The 22689-nt window shown below is 38.2% G+C and overlaps 1 protein-coding gene and 1 long non-coding RNA gene across 13 annotated transcripts in view; one reads left to right on the top strand and one right to left on the bottom strand.

Moving 5' to 3' along the window:
• The window catches only part of LOC105201229 (disks large 1 tumor suppressor protein), a 393240-nt gene that overhangs the window by 113652 nt on the left and 256899 nt on the right, over positions 1-22689 (bottom strand). The window lies entirely within an intron of this gene.
• LOC113003448 overlaps positions 14343-22689 on the top strand; it is a 34437-nt gene continuing 26090 nt past the window's right edge. Inside the window, exon 1 of the long non-coding RNA XR_003268481.2 lies at positions 14343-14454. This is a non-coding gene — a long non-coding RNA (uncharacterized LOC113003448). The remainder of the gene's footprint in view (positions 14455-22689) is intronic.

A 22689-nucleotide genomic window follows, 5' to 3' on the forward strand; every position in this document is an offset into this window, starting at 1 on the left:
CTATAGAGAGAGGAGCAATCGACGATGCGTTGGAGACTGAGATACTTGATCACTGATACTCAATCAAATGGGCATCCGCCCTCAACCAAGCTGCGAGTATAGGAAAGAAGGAAGAGTAAAAGAGCAAGTGACTCACTCCTAAGAAGAATCTCACAGCATCTTTCCTTCCGATAAATGAATATGTTCTTTTGTAAATTGAGTAGTAAAATTATATTAATAAACTGACAATTCTGTCGGAAACGATTCGCGTAAGATGCGAATTTAATGTCCATTAGGCATTGAGGCACAATCTAGACAACCGATACGCATTCAGCAATTCTCTCCTATATCAGGAAAGATGATTAAGGAAATTAAGCGCGGGAAATTTTCTAACTATTTCGATATATTTTTCAAGGTCAGCTATTCCTGACAAAGATACGAATTCCGCCATGTTTCGTCACGGCGGTGAAGGTTTAACTCCGAAATTACTATCTACGTCCGCCTAGCGTGAAGTTAGAGAGGGTCTATTCCGGTAAGGGATGACGGTAATTTCACTGGTTGGGGCCGATTCACATCAAGGGTGAAACTAGTTCACTGTCAAAGGAAATGTCGCGCCATTCGCATTCCATTATTCCTCTGTTTTATCATTTCTTGAATTCAGAAATTGCCTCGTTTTTATAAATTTCTTATAAACGGCATAGTGCCGCATATTTTATTCATCACCGACGATGCGTTCAAACTGTATTCTTCGAAAGATTTAAAATTTATAGACTCAAAATTCGATAACCTTTTAATTTCTCATGGAATTTCATAGGCAAGAGATCTTCAGCTCTTTAAGCTTTAGTAAAGAATAACAATAAAACTTACTAATTATTTGATTGAACACAAAGATAAGCACAGGGATTTTGTCACATCATACGTTTTAGGATACTTTATCACATTTTTTGGTACCTAGATCATCACGTGCAAACGTCGACGATATCAAAAGAATCAAGCGCCTGGCACGGAATATATGGAAACGGATTTTGCGTTCGCGATAGTAGCGCAATTCCGACGATTACGAAACAAATTTACCAACGTATCTCTGAAACAATGAATGTTAAAGGATGGCATGAAAAGGTAGGAGTCTGCCGGTTCTCCGGCTATTGCCTTTCGGGGTGAAGCGGGGCAGGTCCGGTCAACGGAATACGTCCCTAGTGAAATACGTTCGCGGATACGAACGGTCGTCCATTTGTCCGCTGTCGACCCGTCCTCCCCTCGAGTCGCTTGCACGCCCTTCGCCCTTCGCTGCCCGGCTGCGCTGCGGGACGCTCGCCATTTCTCAGCTCGGTTCAATTTAAGGAAAATGCCTGCCGCGGCCACGCACCGATCCATTCGTACGGATTTGCCTCGAGTGTCGATACCCGATGCTCGTGCGTATGACCTGTCCGCGAATTCTGCGCTCCCGTTTCCTCTAAACGTGTCTCGTTCCGTCGCACAGATTGCATCTCGGGGAATTGATCTACATTTCCTTCGACGAGGTTACCATCCTTGCTCAGATTGTTATGTTATAATCTCGTGAACGTACATTGTTAAAAGTGTCATGAAACTCAATGTATTTTTAATTTACCCATTAAATTTAATGTGCATATTAAATTTAATGTATCTATAACTGAAAAGCATGTGCATGAAATTTAGTGCACTTTTGACAACGTTAAATTTACATCAAATGTACATTAAATTTGCTTCTGTTACCTTACATTAAATTCTACTGCCGATTTTTAACAATGCATCGTTCGATTTGAATGTGAAAATGTAGAATAATATTTATAAACTTATTAACTTTAAAGTTAATATATATTGATGTTAGTTAAACGTACGTAGAAAAAAATAATCTATAATTGTATCTCGAATAAATTAGTTTCAAATATAAATAAAATTAGACTTTTCTATAAGAGTAATATAGATTCTATAGAATATTCTTCGAATTATTTTACAATTATTTCGATTGTTTTCGATGTCAATTCTATTACCAAAATAATTTTACTTATAAGTTTTATAAATTCAAAATTTAACGTTCTATTTCTTTTTCTTCTTTCTCTTCTTTATCTAAACTATTTTCTTAAAATGTTACGGCCATTTAGACTAAATATGTCTAAATTATCGTAATATTCTAACAGATACGATACAAATATTTCCTATTTTCTTTTTTTTCACATTCCTTTGCATACAGAGATCGAAGTGGACACTCCCTAAATTTCTGTTGCTATCGTACCTATTATTTTCAAACTGTCGAATTGCTGGAAAGTACTTGTTAGAAACACGCACGAATTTGCCACGCGATACAACGAGTAGTAGAACTTCGGGCATGTCGAGCATCGACCGGGTTGTCTTCAGGGTATCCACTACAAGATACTTAGTTCATGCGGCAGGTACTTGTGTCACAAATACAACTTCCCTTGCAGCTTCGACAACTCGCGGCAACTTCTACAAACTTGTATTGACTGTTAATGCATGGCCACGAACAGAAACACTCATTGAAATTAATATTTTAGTCTTTAAAATAATTATTTCAGCATGTTATATTATTTAAATTAGTGGCACATTTACAAATTTGTAGCAAGTTTAGATTAAAAATTATAAAAATGTTTCTTGTTTGTGTGCTTATTTTATAAAATAAACTAAAATAAAAATCAGTATATTTTTATTTGATAAAATCTATAAATAAATAGTAAAAAATTTTTTCGTTATTTTTTGTTTAATTTTCTAACATTGCTGATTTTAATTTATTGCTTATTCATGCTTACTAATTATATTACTTTTATATACTGAGGGAAAATAATTAAATTTTAATAAATATTTATTCCAATATAATAAAATATTTACTAAATGTAAATATGCATTTATTTAGCACAAAAATCACTAATGTGATTTACATATAATTTGTCCTTATAGAGTAAATATTTATGCACCGTAAGTAAATATTTCATCAGTACTACTACGAATAAATATTTATTAAAATTTAAGAATTTTTTTTCTCTCAGTGTAATATATAAATTTAACTGCTCAAATAAAAAATTTATTAAAACTTTTAGACATTTATTCTGCTGTTACACACATTTGTGCGTTAATGATGTAGGATGTGTTGAATCTGTAGGTGTCAAACTAAAGGCTCTCTTCAACAGACGTCAGAGCTGCGAAAGGAAGTCATTTTTCTCCCGAGAGAAACAATGGACCCTGCTTCAAAGAGTCCGTCTGCAAAATCCGTCTGCAAAATCCGTCTAACCTTTCCTCCGGGGAACAGAGATTTTTGCCAGGGCTATTTTTTTCGGGCAATGGGTTCATATCTCTGGCTAGATTACGCACGTTAAGGCCGGGAAACTCGCTAGAGACTGAAAATGGACGAGCGAGCGTATGCCGAGCTTTCGATGTCGAACGAAAGCACCGACAAGTGCGGCGGCTTAGCGTGGCCGGTCTTTTTCATCCGCGCCATTATTCCAGACTTAAAGCTTCCGGCTTGATCGTGTAACGTCGTTCGCTCACACAATGAGACCGACCAAACTCGATATAATCTGCAGAATGACCGCGATTAACGTTGCCCGCGGTACATCTGGTCTATTCGCGATTTAATCGCGACATCGATTAAGCCACCCTCGCTTTCCCACGTTGACAGTACCAAAACTATTATTTCGTTACTCCCTGTTATTGTTCTATTCTATTCGCACAGTGAACTGCAATAGTATAATAATACGCACTACATATATTTTATACTTATCCTTCGATAGATTTCAAATTGATGTTCATGTGAAGTTAAATGGATAATTCACAATAGTCGTTCAATTTTAAAACCTTGGGATTTAAATTTCAAATATAAAATTTTTATTCTATCAAGTCTGGATTGTTATTAACTAAATAATAAATGAATTGTTATTGTTCACTTTTATGCCTTTACTCTTGATCACAAGATTATGATAATTTCCGTTCTTAAAGATATTAAATTTATGAAACAAGTACGAACACATGTAACAATGAGTTTAAGAAATTCTGAGACATCTAAAACAGTTTATGGAATATTGACAATTTTAAAAGTGGTGAGAAGTTTCTCTTCCCACAATCGAGTAATAAAGGCTTAAATGTGTCATCGTGAGAGAAAAAAGAAACAATGCCAGTCAAAGTATAGATTACTTCTCGTAAGTTTCCCTACTAGAGAAGTTTCGACGATCAAAGATAAAGGTCCCGAGTGCATTTTGCGAAAGACGTGAACGAAGAGAAAGGGAGAGCAGCGTCTGGCACAAAATGTATGGTGTAGGCAGCCTACCGTGAAACACTCCATTCAATGGCGTTTGGGTGTCTCTGACTATGGGGGTGTTGGAGATGCGCAGGTTAGCATCGAACGCACCGAGAGATTTGTTGAGTAAGATACCTCGATGGTACAGATCTCCTTCAATCCGAAGGAAATTGTTCCTTATTTTTAAAATTTCAATATAATTAATAAAACTCTTGTTTAAGAGAAGAAGACACTTAAAAATTTATTTGTAAGATATAAATTTATTTTTCTGAAATAAATTTTTATTTAAATACGGCAAAAAAAAGTTTTATTCCTAACAGTTATGCCAATTAAGAACAATGAGAGATATATTTGATAGAAACGTATATTTCGTCACAACAATAACATTATTTTTATATATAATTAATACATTTCAAAGAAAATATCAGAAATAACATTTATCTACTAATATTTCGATTTTCTTTTTCAGTGAATTTTTCGAAAAAAATTTTGATTAAAATTAACATAAAAAAAACCAAGAATTTGAAAACTAAGGGTGTCAACTTCACGGTCTCGCAAAAGCAATCTTAAATTTTTAAATTTTGGTATTTCGAATATTACGAATAATCATATTAAAAAAAAGTCGAATTCTGTAAAATATATCTTATTTTTTTAGTAATTGATTTGTTTGTTAGAAATAAAATTTTATTTTACTGTATTTACATAAAAATTTATTCTTTTGATACAATAAATTTATCTCATAAACAAATTATGAATAAATTTTTATCTTATTCTCAGTAAACTCTTGCAGCATTATTCAGAATAAAATGTTAGAAATTCGAAAAAAATGTATTCATAGCCTTGGAAAATTTCAATTTATTATCTGGATTCTTCTTTCTATAGCAGAACGAAATAAATATTTCATGTATAAAATATTTGTTTTGTTATTTAGTATTTTCATCGTCACGTGTGCTGAAATAAATAAATTTTTTATGAACATCAAAAATAATCACAAATGATTCCCTATTTAATATAATATATATTGTATTATATATATATATATATATATATATATATATATATATATATATATATATATAAAATATGTACACACACACATACGTACATACATAATAAAAAATTCGTTTATTTCAGAACAACGATGTAATATTTAACTATTGTTAATTTTATGAAGAAACTCCAGAATTCTTTGGGGTGCATTAAGAACTGTAAAAAAATTTTCATTTTTTCAATCAAGGGGTGCCAGCTTCACAGAGGTAATATTTAATGCTAAATAACAAAACAGATTTTACAATTTCATTTTAGTTACCACATCATAAATAATGTTAAAGTCTACTAGAAAAATCATATTTATGTAGTTTTTGTAAAGCTAAACTAAATTTATGTACATATAGGACGGACTTTATGGTACATCGAGTAGAAAGTATTAATAATTATTTCTTTTATTTATAAAAAAAATTTGTTTTAGCATAAGCGATAATGAGACACTTTTATCGCTAAATAACGAGATCGATGGCGTAAAAATCAAGTTATTTCAAAGGCAATGCGAAGCCTGACTGCATAACTCGCAAGCACCGATGTAGGCGCTGTTTACATTATGACAACGTGGTGCACGTGGCGATACCCCGGTTCTTCTAATCTCGCGTGCGCTCGACAAGGCCATCGTCACGGGTACAACTATATCGCCGTCGATTTCTGCGATACATCGCACGTTTCCCTCCCTTCTCGTCCACCACCGATATCCAATTACGCGCACTCGCTTGCTGCAAACGTACGCTACACGTTACCACAGCTGCCGGTTACGTAAGCGAAGCTCTCGCGCTCCGCGTGCGACCGCGAGCTAGAAATAACGCTCGTTCGAGAGGAAACGCAGAGAGCGGTATCCGGCGGTAACGACGACGGCGACGACGGCGACGACGAAGACCCGCTTTGCCTCTCGATTGGTCGTCAATCTACCGAGTCAATTAGCGGCAACCTGTTCGCTCGCCGCGCGTTTCGTAACGTACACTCGGACGAGCGTGGAGGGCGTTATGGAATTAACTGGACCGTGATAACCTTGGCAGCGCTATCATTAGATATAGCGCGCCTAGAGAAGATACATTACGAAGAGTCTCCATAAAATATTTACCATAAAATATAAATAGTAGGAAAATATTGACGATAATAAAATAGAGTGAATGAAAAAAGTTCTTTGATGTAAAATGGTAAGGGAAAGGTCAACGCGAGAATCTAAACATATAGTTATATGGATGCATAATTGTTTGTGATAATCAGTACTACGAAAATAAAAGACATAAAAAGCGTCAGATGTTTCGGGCCATTAGATCGTTTCCCCGATGACTCAAAGAGAAGTCGCGCAAATTACAAATTGTGTGATACTAATAGATGGCATTAACTGATTTGAATGAGGCTAGACAAAGACGCAAAGAGAAGGAAAAATAACCAAACGTATTCACGCTATAAAGATAATATTTGAGATTCAGTGATATCGGTATCTTGGAAATAATCTTGCGCTATCAGAAGGACTTGTTGACGGGTCTGCTTGATTTCGCTTGTAATTCATCATTTAGCCTGACGCAACGACGAGTCGCGTGGCGACTGATAAAAAAAAATCGAGCGATCCGCTTACGGATATGTCACGTAAGCGTCCCGAGAAGCCGCTCCGTGCAAACAGCCATACGTGTGTATGTGTTCGTGAACGAATATTGGCTTACGAGAACACTGCGTGTCCCACGCAGCGTCGAGCGTTTGTTGGCTGACGGCGGTGGTTTTGCGAGATTCTCGGGGAGTTCGCATTGACTTAGGGTTGACTTAGGATTCTCAAAGCGGCTTGGACCGTGTCGAGATCGGGTGCTAATGTAAACTACACGACACAGCGCCTTGGTAAAGCCGGTTAACGTGCCGCGACTTTTACTAAGTAAAACAAATCGGCGTAGATCGAGCAAAAACATAGATTTATCGACGAGGGACACGGTCGATTTTGTGCACGTGGGAAAGATCAAATGTCGAGAATTATCGATGCCGTTTGTACTTGCTGATAACACTGAGCAACAAAAAACCAACTTTGTTTTGTCTTAAGGTTTAACAACATTTCGTACGTACTTTTGACTGCTACAAACGAATCTGAGGTGACAACTCTATTTCGTCTCTATCATGTCAGGATTTTGAGAAATCTGCTATTAACGTTGATAAAAATAGCAATTTTGACATTTTTCGATAATTAATAACTCCGAACTGCGATGTACTATAAAGTTTGAGACAAAAGATGTAAACTACCGTGATGAAAAATAAACCAAACAAGGATAAATTTAAGATTGCACCTTATCTTACTGAAACTGACTTTTCCTAATCTGTGAACCCATAAGTGCACATTTAATTCAAAAAACAAATTTCGACAAAGTATGACATTTTTATATTTCTAGAGCCGTTGACCAAGAATCTAAACTCAACTTTTAAAAATGGCCAATTATACATTCTCCAATATAATTAATTTATAATTTTACAAATTTTTAAAATAGTATTGGCCGTATTAAATCCGCCATTTTACATTTTTAGAATTTGAGTTTAGATTCATGTTCAATGACTCTCAAAATATAAAAGTGTCATACTTCTTTTAGAATTAAATGTAGACTTTTACGGATTCACAAATTAGACAAGGTAGATAGATTTATAAATCTCCCATATTTTTATTCAATTTTTTTTTAAATCGATGCCCGAAGGACCAATCTCAGTAAAAGTGTCTCTATTTTTTATCTCAATATTTAAGGATTAAAATAAGTAGTTAAGAATAATGTGGATATTAAATCATTCGAATATTCCGCAGATTTCGATACTTAAATTTATTAAGAATTTATTTTTATATGTCACAAGAGGCTACGCTGACATTCAAAATATATTTTGATTCTGTAGATCCGTGACTTTGGCGAGTATTAATAATTATAGTTTATTGATCGTGGCAATATGTTGACCATTCTAGATAAAGCGACTTCGCGTTTCTTCTTTTCTGTCAAAGCTACTCCTTAACGGCGGAAAAGTCGACAGGTGTTCTTACGATCTTGTTTATGTCTCACATTTTTTTTCTTTCCTTTATTTCCACTCCTCTGTTCCCTCTTTTCATTCCTACCCTTTCCTGCTCTCGTGGAGCTATTCGACGCACTCTTATCGCATGAAGCCGGTCGTGAAGCCGACGAGAAAAATGGTTCTGCGATTTTCCTCGCTCGCGTCTCTTCCAACTTCGTCGTGACGGTGTTCTCCTCCTCCTCCTACTCCTCCAGCTGTTTTTGCGAACTGTTTTTCCTTTTAGTACGGTACTACTCTCCGTTTTTCCACCGTCCGCAAAGCTTTTCCGCGACGTTTCGTTTCGCGTCGCAACGGCGTTTCAGGGAAAAATGTAATAAATGGCTTCTATTCGTTAACCGTCATAAGGTAGGTAGAATAAAAGTTCTTTCTGTCTAAACGCGTTGACATTTCTAAAATAAATATGAATAAAAAAAAATGTTTGTGATTCGTAGAACCTTCAACGACACCAGAAGAGTTAAATCGATGCAAATTCAGTAACATCCACGACAGGAGTGCTGCACGATATTAACGTGCGTGTAAACATCTGTCCAATTAATTTACGGTAATACATATCATTTCGATAATTCGCCGGTATTCGATAACTCATACCATCGCTTCAGAACGAAAACAACGCGCGATACTCTTAAGTATTAGTAATCCACCTCGTTCTAGCTCGACGCGAAATTATTCAGCGCAGCATACTCGGTATAGACCGAGAGTCATCTCGCCATTCAATTCAATTTCCGTCGATAATTAACTCAGTATCCAATACTGCATATAATCGGTATGCGAGTGCTTTACGAGCTATTGTTCTTGTAAATTGAACAATTAAAAAAAAGTGAATAATAATACTCTTTTTTTGTGCGTCGTCTGCACCGAGAAAAAAGATTGCAATTACCATAATTTGTTTACAATACATAGTTATTTTCGGTGCCAGCAATATATTTATAGTTGTTTTTTTGCAGCAAATTATTATGCAAATTATAATTAAAGTTGAAACTGCAATTAAAATTAAAACTATGTAAATTATAATTTTTATTTACTGCTACGTAAATATTATCGTAAACAAATGTTAAAAAAAATAGTTGGCAGAACTATGAAAAATTTTACTATCAATTGTAATAAATTCAAATATTAATGTAGTAGTAAAATATCAAGACGTCAAAAATAAAATTAACATTTTATGTACTAAATGCAATCACAATTATAATGAATATAACTATTTTACTAACTTTAATTTGTTTACTATTTACGCAGTAATAATAACTAATAGCTCCAAACTGCATATTAAAATAATTATAAATTATAGTTAACATTGAAACTAACTGTTATGAACCAACTAAAATGAATTACAGTTAAATTATGATAATTTCAAGTATTCTTTTTTCTTTCATAAATAAAAACAATATCTCGTTGTTAAAAGTTGTTTACTAAATGTCGCATTGTCAAAAAAATCGTGAACTTGAGAAATGAACTTCAAATCTTAAAAAAATCTTGAATTGTCAATAAAAATCTCGAGGTGACCTATTGAGCAACAAAATTTATAGAAAAGATTACGCAACTACGCGCGGTCACGTTGCTATGAATACTGTATCGTGAATTATGTCTAGCGTAACTCTTGCTCACATGCGTAACTTGTTGCCTATTTCGAAAAAATCCCCAAGTTGAAACACGTGAGACGCAAATACAAGGCCACGATATTTAGAAACTCGTTCTTAGCTGAAGAAACGTTCATATTGAGGTTTGACACTTGTTTTATTCCAAAAGAGAGAGAGAATATTATTTTAGATACGTTGCAAAGATATTTTAAATACAAAGAAACTAAGATTTATGGATTCTTAAATGAGAATATTTTATAGATCAATAAAATAATCTTACATTCTTGGATTTATATAGAAAATTAGTTTTATCAACTAATTCTCGGGGTGTATTTTTAAAGAAAAGTCTTTATAATAATTTCAAATTAATCAACGCAATTTTGGGAACAGTTATTTGCGACAAGTCGCAATACCTTGTTCGATTAAAATCGCGAAAAGTTACTGTCAAATGTGAAAGTTCGGTTCAATGCTGAATGACTCACCGTGTCGAGATTGAATAGGCTCGAAACCTTCTTCAGAATCTGCGACTTCTTCTTCCTTCTGCTAGTCATCTTACTGTTGTGCTATCGCGGTTCCACTGAGATGTGATTTTTATTAATCCAATTAATCCCGTCGTTTAAATCGCACCAAGACACATCATCATATCTTTCTCGTTCTTCTTACAATACGCACGAAACTGCACGGCACAAGAAAGGCGCATGGTGGAATAGACAATGTTTCATGTGGTTTCGCAGACGTGCATGCGAAGGACACGCAGAATTTTATATTTATTTGATTTCTCACAATTTTAACGATTGCGTATAAATCTCTGTTACATTGGTTTACGTTGAGGAAAAAAAGATTCCTCATTCGCTGAAGTTGCATTCATCGAATTGTTATACGAGACCTGAAGCCTCGTAATTAAATAATTAGCTAATTATAAAAACTTTTTTAAGAATGTTCTGGCTATACAATACGAGCTAAAAGTTGTCGAAATCTAAAAACTGAAAGCTTCTCTAGGTTTATTCTTTTTTTCCTAATCAACAACAAAAAAATTTTGATCGCGAATGTCCGAATTTTAATCTTGCCCAACTGCAAAGAATACAATGAAAAATTTAATTTATAATGGTCTTGCAGCAAATGTTACCATATTTTACTGCAGTTTTAAACAAATAACATTGAATTTAACGATTGGTTGCAAATAAGTACTGCAAAACACGATTTTACATTAGAATCAAGAATAAACAAAAAATTAAATACCTTTTAAACCAATGATTGAATTTTGCTCAAATTTTACACAGACACTCAAATGTAATACTATTATAAAATATTTTTATATAAAATTTTTATATTTTTGGTAATGTTTTGAGATATGACCCATAAATCCTTAACAACACAGCTCTGCAATATATTTTTAATTTATTAAAAAAGTATTCTACTTTATTTCTACTTTCGTTTCGCAAATTACAGTATTAGATCGTCTATATAACTACTCGCCTCTTCACTCAATTACGATATGTTATCTCAGTTTAGTACAACACGCGAATGTCCCTTGATGGCACAGAACACTACCAGATTCTTTAAAATTCGAGGGTCGACTTACGTGCGTTGTCGAAACGGTTTGAGCATGGCGGAACGGTATACGTGATACTATCTACTCATGTTACTGGCTCCGTCAAATGTCGTTCTGTAAGTGGGCGTTAGTCCCTATTGTATCGCGAGGGTCGTACGACGGAAAAGAAGCGATAGAGTCGTACAACGGAAAAAAAAAGGATAACCGATAATAGGACTCACGTTTATGACTCATATCTAGCTCTAATTGCCTCGGTGGCAGGTGTACGTGTCGAGGTATCGAATTTCAGTGAATACGGTAGCGAAAAATAGAGCGCAACTGCCCAAAAACTCTGAATTTCATTTGATTATGCGCTCGACGAAAATTTTCACCTGTCTCGCGGCTCGCGCGCACACGTCATCGTTCTATTTTAATTTAACGCTTAACGCGCTGGTGAAAAATTATTAATGGCTAGCACTAAATTATAATGAACGAGGACCGACTCGGATGCGTAAATAAATCCGGCGGAGGTGTAACTTTTCACGTAATATTTATAGCTGAGCGTTCTCTCGTCGCGCGATAAGCGAGAAAAAAAATACGCCCTACGCACCTGCGGTGTATCGTATCGTACGAGCGCCGCGAGCGACCCAATTGATAAATCTCAGGGACGACCGGCGGGATTGCTCCGCTTTGGAGAATTAATCTCAATAGCACACGTGAAATTGTTTCACTATGCTCCGACACTCAACCGACGACGACTCTTCGGCGGCGAAATCGATTATCGCTTGTCACGGAACGATATTGTGTTACGTGAGTAAAACGGGGCAAATGTTTTCGCTTTTGCACGTATCGGACAAAGCGCCTCGCGGAATGCGTACACATTGGAAAAAAACTTGATTGCATCGAGAATCAAACTTAATAAGTCCGACAATTCCAATTTCAATCTTAATCGATTCTGACTGCTGGAAATTAGCGCGGCGACAGCCATTTCAATATATATATATAGCTTCAATCGATTTGTACAGTAATTACTGCTATTTAAATGCAGATGAAAACGCCCGCGCGTGAGAAAGGCGCCTTCGAACGGGAACGAGAGGTGACCGATTTTCGCAAAGCGCGCGAGTAAAGGTTAACGGACGATCTCTTCTTACAGGAAGAGAATGCACTCTCTTTCGATTCGACCGGCTGAATCGCGGTGCCCCGGGGGCGATTGATCAGTGAAAGTGCGCCGCAAATAATCATCGACGGGGCGTTTCTCGAAAGCTCGAGCTTCAGGCAACAATGATAAAGTATTAAGAATACAAAAATAGAATCGAGACGATTGTTCGCAATAATGCAAACAGAAGAAAATGCCGTTGAATCAGCAACATTAGTCTAATTAGAAATATTTTGTTAATTTAATAACAGTATTAATGAAACAAAAAGATTAAAAGTAAAGACAACAAATATAATTGAACGAATAAAATTTAGTTCAATCAACTACACATATTAACGACAGTCCGTGATTCGACGTTTAATTGAATCAAATTACGTTTTAATTCATACTACGGCACTTTTTCTCAGTGTGACAACGCGATACTAAAGAAAATCCGATCATTCAGAAATCTAACAAGTTTTAAATCAGATGCAAAAATGATAAAACTCAACTATGACGTTTCGAATCGTCGTATTTCACGACTGTCAATCTTTATTCAACAAGAATCAACGTCCATGATTCTTCATCCACATAAACGATTGCAAATCTCAAGTGGTAGTTCAAATGGAGATGCGACGAGTTAGCGAGGGACAAATGCGCTAGAAACCTATTTGTCTAAACTAGTCTTTACAGCAACGATGTTCACATTTCGCGTCACGTTCCGCGTTGTCCGCAATGCAATTGAAGTGCGATTTAATGCCGCGGAAAAATTTCCGACATACCAAGTGTCACGGGGAGCGGCGCGTCACGTTGCAATGTGTATTCATCAATCGATCGATAGTTAAATCACCGTCTCTATGTTCTTTAGGGCAGCGATGTTATAGATTACGTAACGCATAATTGTTTCATTGTTACGTTGTTAGAGGATATTTTCGTCTCGAGAAAATGACTGTAGACATCTAGAAACCAGCAACTACGCGTCTGTGCGATGACTGTTTCAATTTTCTCAGGCTGTTTCACGTCATTAGTGCTAAATTGCTTATTCTAGCACAAATGGAAAAAAATACAATTTTAAATAATAAGCAATTACGAAGTCTAGAAGATAGCGAGATTTAACGAATTCCTTTAGCATTCCAGATTTTTTCTTTTACGATATTTTATATTTTTGAAAATAACACAAAACTCCTTGTGTATTTGTAATTATATTATAAATCATAGATACTCGTAAATAATTAACAATTACAAATTAAAATTAAAAAATAACGGAAAAAAATATAACGTAAACAACTCAGAAGCCAAATGAATCAATCCTATTTTATATAAATTTCTTAATTAAATTTTAGTACTAGAGCACTTAATTAGTTCATAACTCCATTAATTATTTTTCTACCTTTCCTTTCGCAGAGCTAGAATTTTACAATTCGATTTCAGAGAAGCTCGTATGTATACCGTGCATCTTCTCGTGGAACGCGATTTTTTTCGCTCAAACGGTTTCGGGACACCGCGTATAAGACGGCCGTGCGCCAGCGTACGCGCGTGCTCGTGCGTGCGCGCACTGGAGATCGTAAACAGGTTGTCTATCCGTCTCACTCGGATACACGGGTAGCGTACGCCCGCCGTACGGCAGACCGTCGCGACGAATAGCGATCGCGCGCCCCGGGAAAACCCCACGATCTCACAACGGCCTCCATTTCCACGTGGACGTCCCACTCGCGCGCGCGCGCGTATTTCCCACGAGAGGTTACTCCGGGCGTTCGATCGCAGGGGGAACTGTTGCACGCGTTTATTATTATAGCGCAGTTGTTGCACGCATACGCGAGCTGTCGTCGCGTTTGAAATGTCATTCCTAACAATCGTCAAGTCTATTTTCGAAGAAAATCTACACGTAAGCAAAGAAAATTAATCATATTTCTCGCATGTCTCGGAATAAAAAACCACTTTTGTAATATTATTTCTGTCAAATAAAACGTTTAGTTATACTTCAACAATTCTTAGCGATTTAAACATTAGCGGGCGTAATGTATGACAAAATTATTTGCGTCAATCTTTAATAAACAAAATTGACAGTCGCGATCGAAAAACAACTGAATTAGGTTAAATTATTTTAAGTTATCTAACTCAAAATTCAAAACCGACATAACGACAGAATTTTATCTTTAAAATTGTTTTTTATCTTTAAAATTTGCTAGGTCTCTGTATAGTAGTATATAATCGATATTTAGAGCGAAAAGCTAGAAGGAAAATACAAATCGAGTTTAAAATAATTAAATATACCGAACAGAGAGACAGCTTGAGAGTTATACCGAGCAATGCTGGAAAATGGAGATAACAATGTTCAAAGTAATTTAAAAAGTAATTTGAGAGGTAAATAAAGCGAGGAGACTTCTGTCTAAGTTAGTAACAATGTGATGCAACTTCAGCGTTTTTTTCCTTTCTCTCTCTCTCTCTCTAGAGTGATATTTTCCTCTTAAAATAAAAGCGCCGCCCTGCACAGAGCAAACGCTCTACGAGAGAGAGAAGGTATTTCACCGAATTAAATCAACTTTCTAAGTGCACACACGGCACAGGGCTAGAAAATTGCATGAAATTCATCCTAATTTGCTAACTTTACGGAACGTTAAGCGCGGGTGAGCGACAATTATGAATATTATCAACGTGCATTACGCATCGCCCACGTAGTCCACGTCGGGGCCACTTTTACGATAATTTGTACGTGTCAACCGACGACGCCGACGCCGTTAAGAGAAGCGTGCGGTTCCCACGAGGAGCACACGCGAAACGAATTAAATCGAAACTTTTGACGAAGGCCCATCGCAACTGCGCTCATCACAATTTCATTCTTTTAGAATTTAGACTTTGAATTCGAAAACTTAACGCTGGAAAAAAAGTGTGGTACGAATCACGGAACGCGATGTGCAAATTTTCCGCGTGCCCTTCGCAAAATTGTCGATCGCACGGACGTAGACAGCTTCCGCGTTCTACCTGAGATTCCTTTCCTCGGGCGATCCTCGGCGTCCAGCGGGACGACGCGGCGCGGCGTCACGACGACGGAGGAACGTCGAGCCGTCCCTGATGCACACGCGAGCCTCGCATTCCACGGCGGCGCACACACGCGAGCACACAGGTGCACGTAGCGACACACATACACACGTACGCGCGCTCTCTCGCGCACTGTAAACAGGTTGCACCCCAGAGGTCCCCGGCACGTTACAGCCCGGCGTTTTCGTGCAATCGGCGACTCGCGACTCGCGACGCGACGCGACGCTCGACTGACGGAACTGTGTTCGGATCCGCGCGCGGAACGCGTAAACAGAACGCGGGAGGCGTCCTTGCTTCGCGTCGTACGCCTTCGTCCTTCCCTTTTATGACGTCCTTCCTCCTCAGCCCGTGATTCGCGCGATCGCGTTCCGACGCGCGCGACCCGAAAGGCGGTTACACTTGGCCAGACGCGTGGGAAACGCCGGGCGGCGGAGGGAAGATCGGCTGTTACGTACGCGGCGGCCACGCCAAGTACGCCGAGCGTACGCCGAAAGATCACTGCCGGTCGGCGCTAGAGGTTAGGTTGGGCGCTCCTGTTCGCGCTACCTCTTCCTCTCTCTCTCTCTCTCTCTGTCCCGCTCGCTATGCCTTGCCTCCTCTTTCTTTGTTTCTTTCTCGGCACCTTCGCACATTGGCGTGGCGTGGCGGAGTCGCGGAGCGGCGGACACGGAGCGGAGCGAGTTTCGTGTCACCGCCGAAATATACACACGCGCGCGCGCGCGCGCGTGCACACACTTGTGACGTGCGCCTCGCGCCGTGCCGGCACCGGACGGAATAAAATCGACGACGCGAACGCGACTGCCGTCTTCGCGGGCGACTCGGAGCAGTCGGAGCTCGGTTTTTCGGAACGGAGGAACGGCGACAGCGGCGGAGCGCGCTCGTTCGTTGGTCGCGTACTCGAGTCGGCTGCTCGCGGCGACGGGACGGGCCTCTTCGTTGCTGACGTCACCGGCCGACCGAACGAGCACCACCGGCGTGAAGCTCGCACCGCACGCACGGGTTTGCGTCCGAGTGTCGACGGAGACGCACGAACTTGCACGATCGCGGAAACCGCGATCCCGCTGCAGGTCTGTCGACGCTCGCGTCGATGCCCCGCGTCAGACTGGACGGCGCCGCGCGCGAAATTCGTGCGGGTTGTTTGCGGAAAGAGACATACATTTCGAAATAGCTTGAAGATCTCTCGAGCGTAAACTAGTCTGCGAAATCTCTTGTACCAGAAATTATCCTATAAGCACTGCAATGTTGTTTAATATTAAATAATATTCCTGAAATATTATTTAATATTAATGTAGAGTGATTATATGTCCACTCCTGATATTACATAAATATTATATGAATATTATGTGAGAAATAAATAATATTATTTACTTCAATATTTTAAATTATCGGGAATATTATAACTTTTAAATGTAATAAAGCTTATGAATATTTTATGCACGATAATTCACATTAAATTATATAAAAACAGACACATTAATATAATATTTCCATAATATTAAAAATATTGAGTAAAATTCTCGAAATATTATTTTACTTTATTTTTTTTTTTATAATATTCGTATAATATTTTAGGAATATTAGAGCACTTATATAAAATATCGACAAACCACGATTATATTTACGTAGATATGGAAGTATTATATTTATGTACATGTCATATAACCGTTATATCCGTGTTTGCTGGATAATAGACACAGAAAATTTCGAGATAAGCGAATTCGATATTGGCGACAGAAAACAGAAATAGAAAGAGAATTGAAAAATTGATGCGTCACAAAAGAAGTTATTTTTGTACTCAATAATTATCCGCAATTTGTATTCGCATTTGTTACGTTGCAGTGACAATTAAATAAACGTACTGAGATATATAATTGTGGGCGGAAACACGCGATGGATGAGTCAGAACACCTATATGGGGACATTTCTTTTTATTTCTTTTTTAAATGATACGCGAATGTACTCGCACCTCTCTGGAAGCATGTGTTAAAGTATTCTTTTAATCTCACTCGCCTCTTATCTCTTTATCTCTACTATCCCTCATATTTTTATTGATTTCCCGACACTGCTACAAAAAGTTGCGGCACTTATCGTCTTAGCCAAGTAGAACACGACTTCGTATTACGTTCAATTTTTTTTCCTTTTGCCATTAGTTTTCTAATTCAATTTTGAAGCGACGGCTTCTTCAGCAAATTTTTCATGAAGAATTGATGTTGTACGTCCCTGAGAATCCTCACTCGGCAAGCTTGAACCAATTTTTACCGCTTTAGAAAATTTTACATAGAAATTCTCTGTCTTTAGAAAATTTTATATCAATTGTCTTGAAAATGGAGAAATTCTGTTTGTGAATGGCGCGATCGCGTGTACTTTCGTTCCTGGCGATTCTAGCTCGTCGTGTGTAGTACACGCGCGAGACAAGAATCGAAAGAGTTATATACCATGCTGAAAACGTAGACCGTAACTTCAGGTTCGTGCGAGGTCGATCGTGAGAGAACGAGCAAACGACCGACCGACCGACCAACCAACGAGATGGTTTCACGCTTCGGTTTCGTCAGGCGTCGCGCGCTTCTAAGAATCGTGACTTTTTGTACGCGAAATTCAATGCACGAATTCCCGCGATCGCCGTAACGTTGTATTCCGCGTTCCGTTCCTCCGTCAACCGGCTGCTCCTCTTCTTTTCACCCCTTTTTTTTTGAGCGCGAGAGAAGGCGGCAATACCATGTTGCACAACCGCAAGGGCACAGTGTACCGGTTCAGGGTCGGACCAAGCTTTTATCGCGAGCTTTTATCCGATTGAGCGAATCCACTTTCTCTATTATATCGGTCGCTTTTATCTACGTTCGACTCGTCGCGCCGCGAGATGGATGTCGACATAGCAAACGTATTGAAATTCTGTGCCGAGCGTGTTTGCAGTGCAGCGTAGGTAAATGCGTGCAAAATTTACAGAATTAACTCCCCCGGGCTGTGTTCATCGAACCGTGATGAGGAGTCGCGAGCAAAAGTACATTAATACGCGATTCGCGATCTGTGGCTCTCCCAATCATCATGACCCTCCCAGGAAAAAAAATTTACAGATACGATTCGGTGACTCGAATCGACAGTCGATGTACATCGTCAATAGCAGAAACCAGTTTTTTACAGGGTCACAGGGCATTCAAATTCAGCGAGATTGCGAAGGCGGTACGAGTGCCGTATGTTTTTTCACGGACATGACAACGATAAATAAAAAAAAGCGATGAAGAATCGCGACGGACATCGTACCATATTTTTCTTTCCTTTTTGCTATAAACGTTTCATTTTTCTTTTAATATTGTACGAGTGGAGAATGAGCATTCATTTGACAGTCAAAAAGTATAATACAAAATAAGAAAAAATCCAAGCATAATAATAAACGAACTATGCCACTCTTTTATTTATTATTTTATATAAATATTCAATTTTTGAATTGTAAAGAGATGATCCGATATGTTAATGATGTATACTCCAAGAACGTTGAAAAATAAACGTTGATACGCCAAAAATGAGTTGTAAGAGTTTTTTAAGTAATCTTTGAAGTGTACACCCAAGGACTTTGATTCTGTCCATGGGGAAATTTTCCAAACTGAAAAGTCGCTATCTCTCTACATACTTAAAGTTCATGATTAACGTAACGATCAATAAGCTCTAGTCATTTCATGAATCATGAACTGCAAATATGTAGAAAGTGGTGACTCCTTAGTTTGGAAAATTTCCCCATGGACAGAATCAAAGTCCTTGGGTGTACACTGAAAAAAGAATTTGATAATAGCTACCAAATGTTTGCTTCAAAATTTTGTTTTAAAAAACGTATTTTTTTCATTAAAAAAAATGTTTTCCCTCAGTGTACATACAGCTGTATTTGCGTTAATAATGATTGGCTTGTCTCGATCTACGCGAATTCGAGGAACAGGAGAAGAGGGGGCAATATAACAGACGGTGAATCGCGGTACAACGGCGCGTTTAACGTAATTCGGATTGCAAATTGCATTCTGTTATAACGGCGGAACTTGCCGTCGATCATAGAGTATGTTACATCGAGACGAGTTCGCGCTTTCGCGTTGTTGTTGCGGAAGGAACGTTTTGGGGCTCGATCCTTTGAGGCTCGATCCTCGCGGAGGAAATTTCGTCGATCAGCGGGAAATTCAGGAGCGAGAGCAGCCCACGTCACATATAGCGGACGATGCCGAAATTGAGGACGGGACGCTGCGTTGTGTCCGGCCAATTAAGGTGAAAGGGTTGTGTCCGGTGACCTCTGACCGAATTTCATATCGCAGCTGCGCGAAATTGCCTCGAAAATCTCTCGCAAGGTTTCGGGACGTTCCAACTCTTTTTCTTTTTTTTTTAAATCGGTCGTACAAAAAAGAAAAAAAACGTAAAGCATGGTGAAACGCGTCGTATATTGAAAATATTTTCGACAGCAATGTTAAAATAATATATTCGAAGCGTTCTCCGCGCTCGAGGCAATAGCGGAGGAATGGCGTGACAATATTGGCTCATATTTATCCACACAATTTGCAGTTTCAATAAAACAACTTGCGTATATAATATTTTATATTAAATATTTTTTCTTTCTTTAATCATAAACTTAGAAATGTCCCGTAAAAACACTTGTGACTGTTTTATTGTACTTATGAGAATTCTATATCACATCGCTTCTTATTTCCTTATATATTTTATTATAGTGATATTTCTTATTAAATTTACAACTCCACGTTCATCCCGTTTATAGGATAGAAATCCTTTATCGCCAGCTTGAAATTTATTAAAATTATTTTTCATTTCCATCGAAAAGAGCATGTTGCGTGTGTGAAAATGGAATAATGTTGTCAAACAATGCTGCAGGTGACACCTGTAAGGATCTATGATCCATCCGCATGCGCTCAGTCGATAAAAATGCGACAGTCAAGTCTACCGGGTGGCGAGATCCAAAATGCGACGCTCGAGTTGATTCGAAATTCGCGATTAATCACAGAACACGCACATTTACGCAAATTGACAAAGCACGTTGCACTGCTAAAATCGCGACGTTTACCTTTGACAAGCGACGATGCGCATGCATTATTCAAATACCGCGAAGTTTCGCGCGACGCTCGAAGGTGTAACAAAACCGTCGCCTACTGACACTGACGTTTAATTAATGCACCCTGCACAATTAGAGACGATTTAGATTTAGAGCGATTCCGCGGGCGGAAGTGCAGAAACGGCAATGTACGTTGATTATCTATCATCTCGTTAAGATAGCGATTGGATTATAGAAGCGTTCGAAAAAGCATTTCGTCTCCGTCAAAAAAAGAAAAAAGAAAAAAGAACACAATATAATATATTAAAATATAATCTAAAAAAAAATTATAATAATGAAAAAAATAAAAGGAAAGGAAAGGGAAATTAAAATATTGTAATTAAGACAACTTACAACTTCCATACCAATTAATATGTTGACAGATTAATATGTATTTTCATGTTTCTAGTCGAACGATTAATAGCAAATCAATTGTAAAATAAAACTACAATTGCAGAGTCCAGCTCAATTTATACAATTTTTATCCGATACACGTAAGAAGGCAGTTGTCTACAAAAGCAAATAAAGGAAGACGTCGATATAACACATTAGAGGAGCAGAGTCTCGCTTTGTTTGCCATTTATTTTTTGAAACAAGAGTACCGCGGTTTTCCAGAGAGATCGCGTGACGTTGTAATTAGCACGTGTGCTGCGGACGGTGTCCCGTCCTCTTTTGTTTTTTGTAGAGATTCGTGCACTCCTTCTGGTCCCGATGGTCCCGGCAAGATCCCTCGCGGTCCTGATAACGAAAAAAAAAGAACCAGAACAGGAACTTAAGCGAGGAGCTCGAGCCTTTTTGTAACCTGAATACTCGTCGTGAAAAAAACCGTAGGGAAATAAAAAAGAGCGGAAACAGTGAGAAGAAACCGAAGAGGAACATAAGAACAAGAGAGAATTATCGTCAAGCTATAGAGTCCCCCAGTATTAGATGTGCAATTCCATACAACTCTAACGAACGTGTGGCGGAAACGATATCAGCAGGACGAGTTAGTAAAGAAGTAGTTTCCCGATCGAAGCAAGACCGATTCGCGAAATGTCCCGATTGAAGCTTACGCCAACAAAAGCCCCGGCGTCGCACAATCACCGTCGCGTAAATAAATAAATCTGAAATTTCGTTTACCGAGTCGAATCGCACATTGCCGCCTGCTGCAACGAGACTCCGGCAATGAGCTTCGAAGTTTGCCAGTGGTAGTTAGAGCGTGACAAGGCGATTGGGATTCGAGAGAAGCGAAGGGAGGAAAAAAGCTTCGTTTGCGGGAAAACAAAGAGGACTCGGAAGGAGAGACCAGTCCCTTTGAGAGACTTTCCTCAAAGCGAGGAGGATGTGTTAAGAGGACAGAGAGAGAGAGAGAGAGAGAGAGAGAGAGAGAGCGAATAAGCGAGTTCCACCATGGGAAAGAGAGGAGGGAGGGAAGAGGTGAAGTCGATGCGCGACAACAAAGGACGTTGCGCGATGTGCTTTGTGCTTCCGGAGAGAGAATAGAATCTCGCGAAGGTAGCACGGATGACACGGTGGATGACGCGTATTGTAAGACATCCGAAACAAGAAAGCGGCCAGAGTACTATCTCCCTTCTCAGAGGTTCGAAGAGGCTATTGAAAACAATGCTAGAGTGTAGCAAGAGAACTCATCAAGCGAGACACAATTTTTTTACGCATCGCGTTTTGTCGCGAGGTGATATCGTATTCATAATGTTAAATTTTCAGCCACAATGCACTGAAGAAAAGAAAAAAGTTAAAATATTTAGAAGCAAATGTTGCCCGTGACATTTTCTTCGATATTTACGAGTTGTAAAAATTTGATCGAGGAAGTATACATTTCTGTAAAACATACTTCATTTTTGTAAAATACATTTCATTTTCTTGTTCCGGCTTTACGACTGTGTTTAAAGTCTGATAAATATGCAATGCACAGTTTGAATAAGTTGAAAATAATAAAAATTAAAAATTATTATTCAGCACTAAGAATCTCTGTGATTGACTAGAGGAACATAGAGGGCCTGCTAAACC

The sequence above is a fragment of the Solenopsis invicta genome, chromosome 1 (assembly GCF_016802725.1).
Source record: "Solenopsis invicta isolate M01_SB chromosome 1, UNIL_Sinv_3.0, whole genome shotgun sequence".
Classification (NCBI taxonomy): domain Eukaryota; kingdom Metazoa; phylum Arthropoda; class Insecta; order Hymenoptera; family Formicidae; genus Solenopsis; species Solenopsis invicta.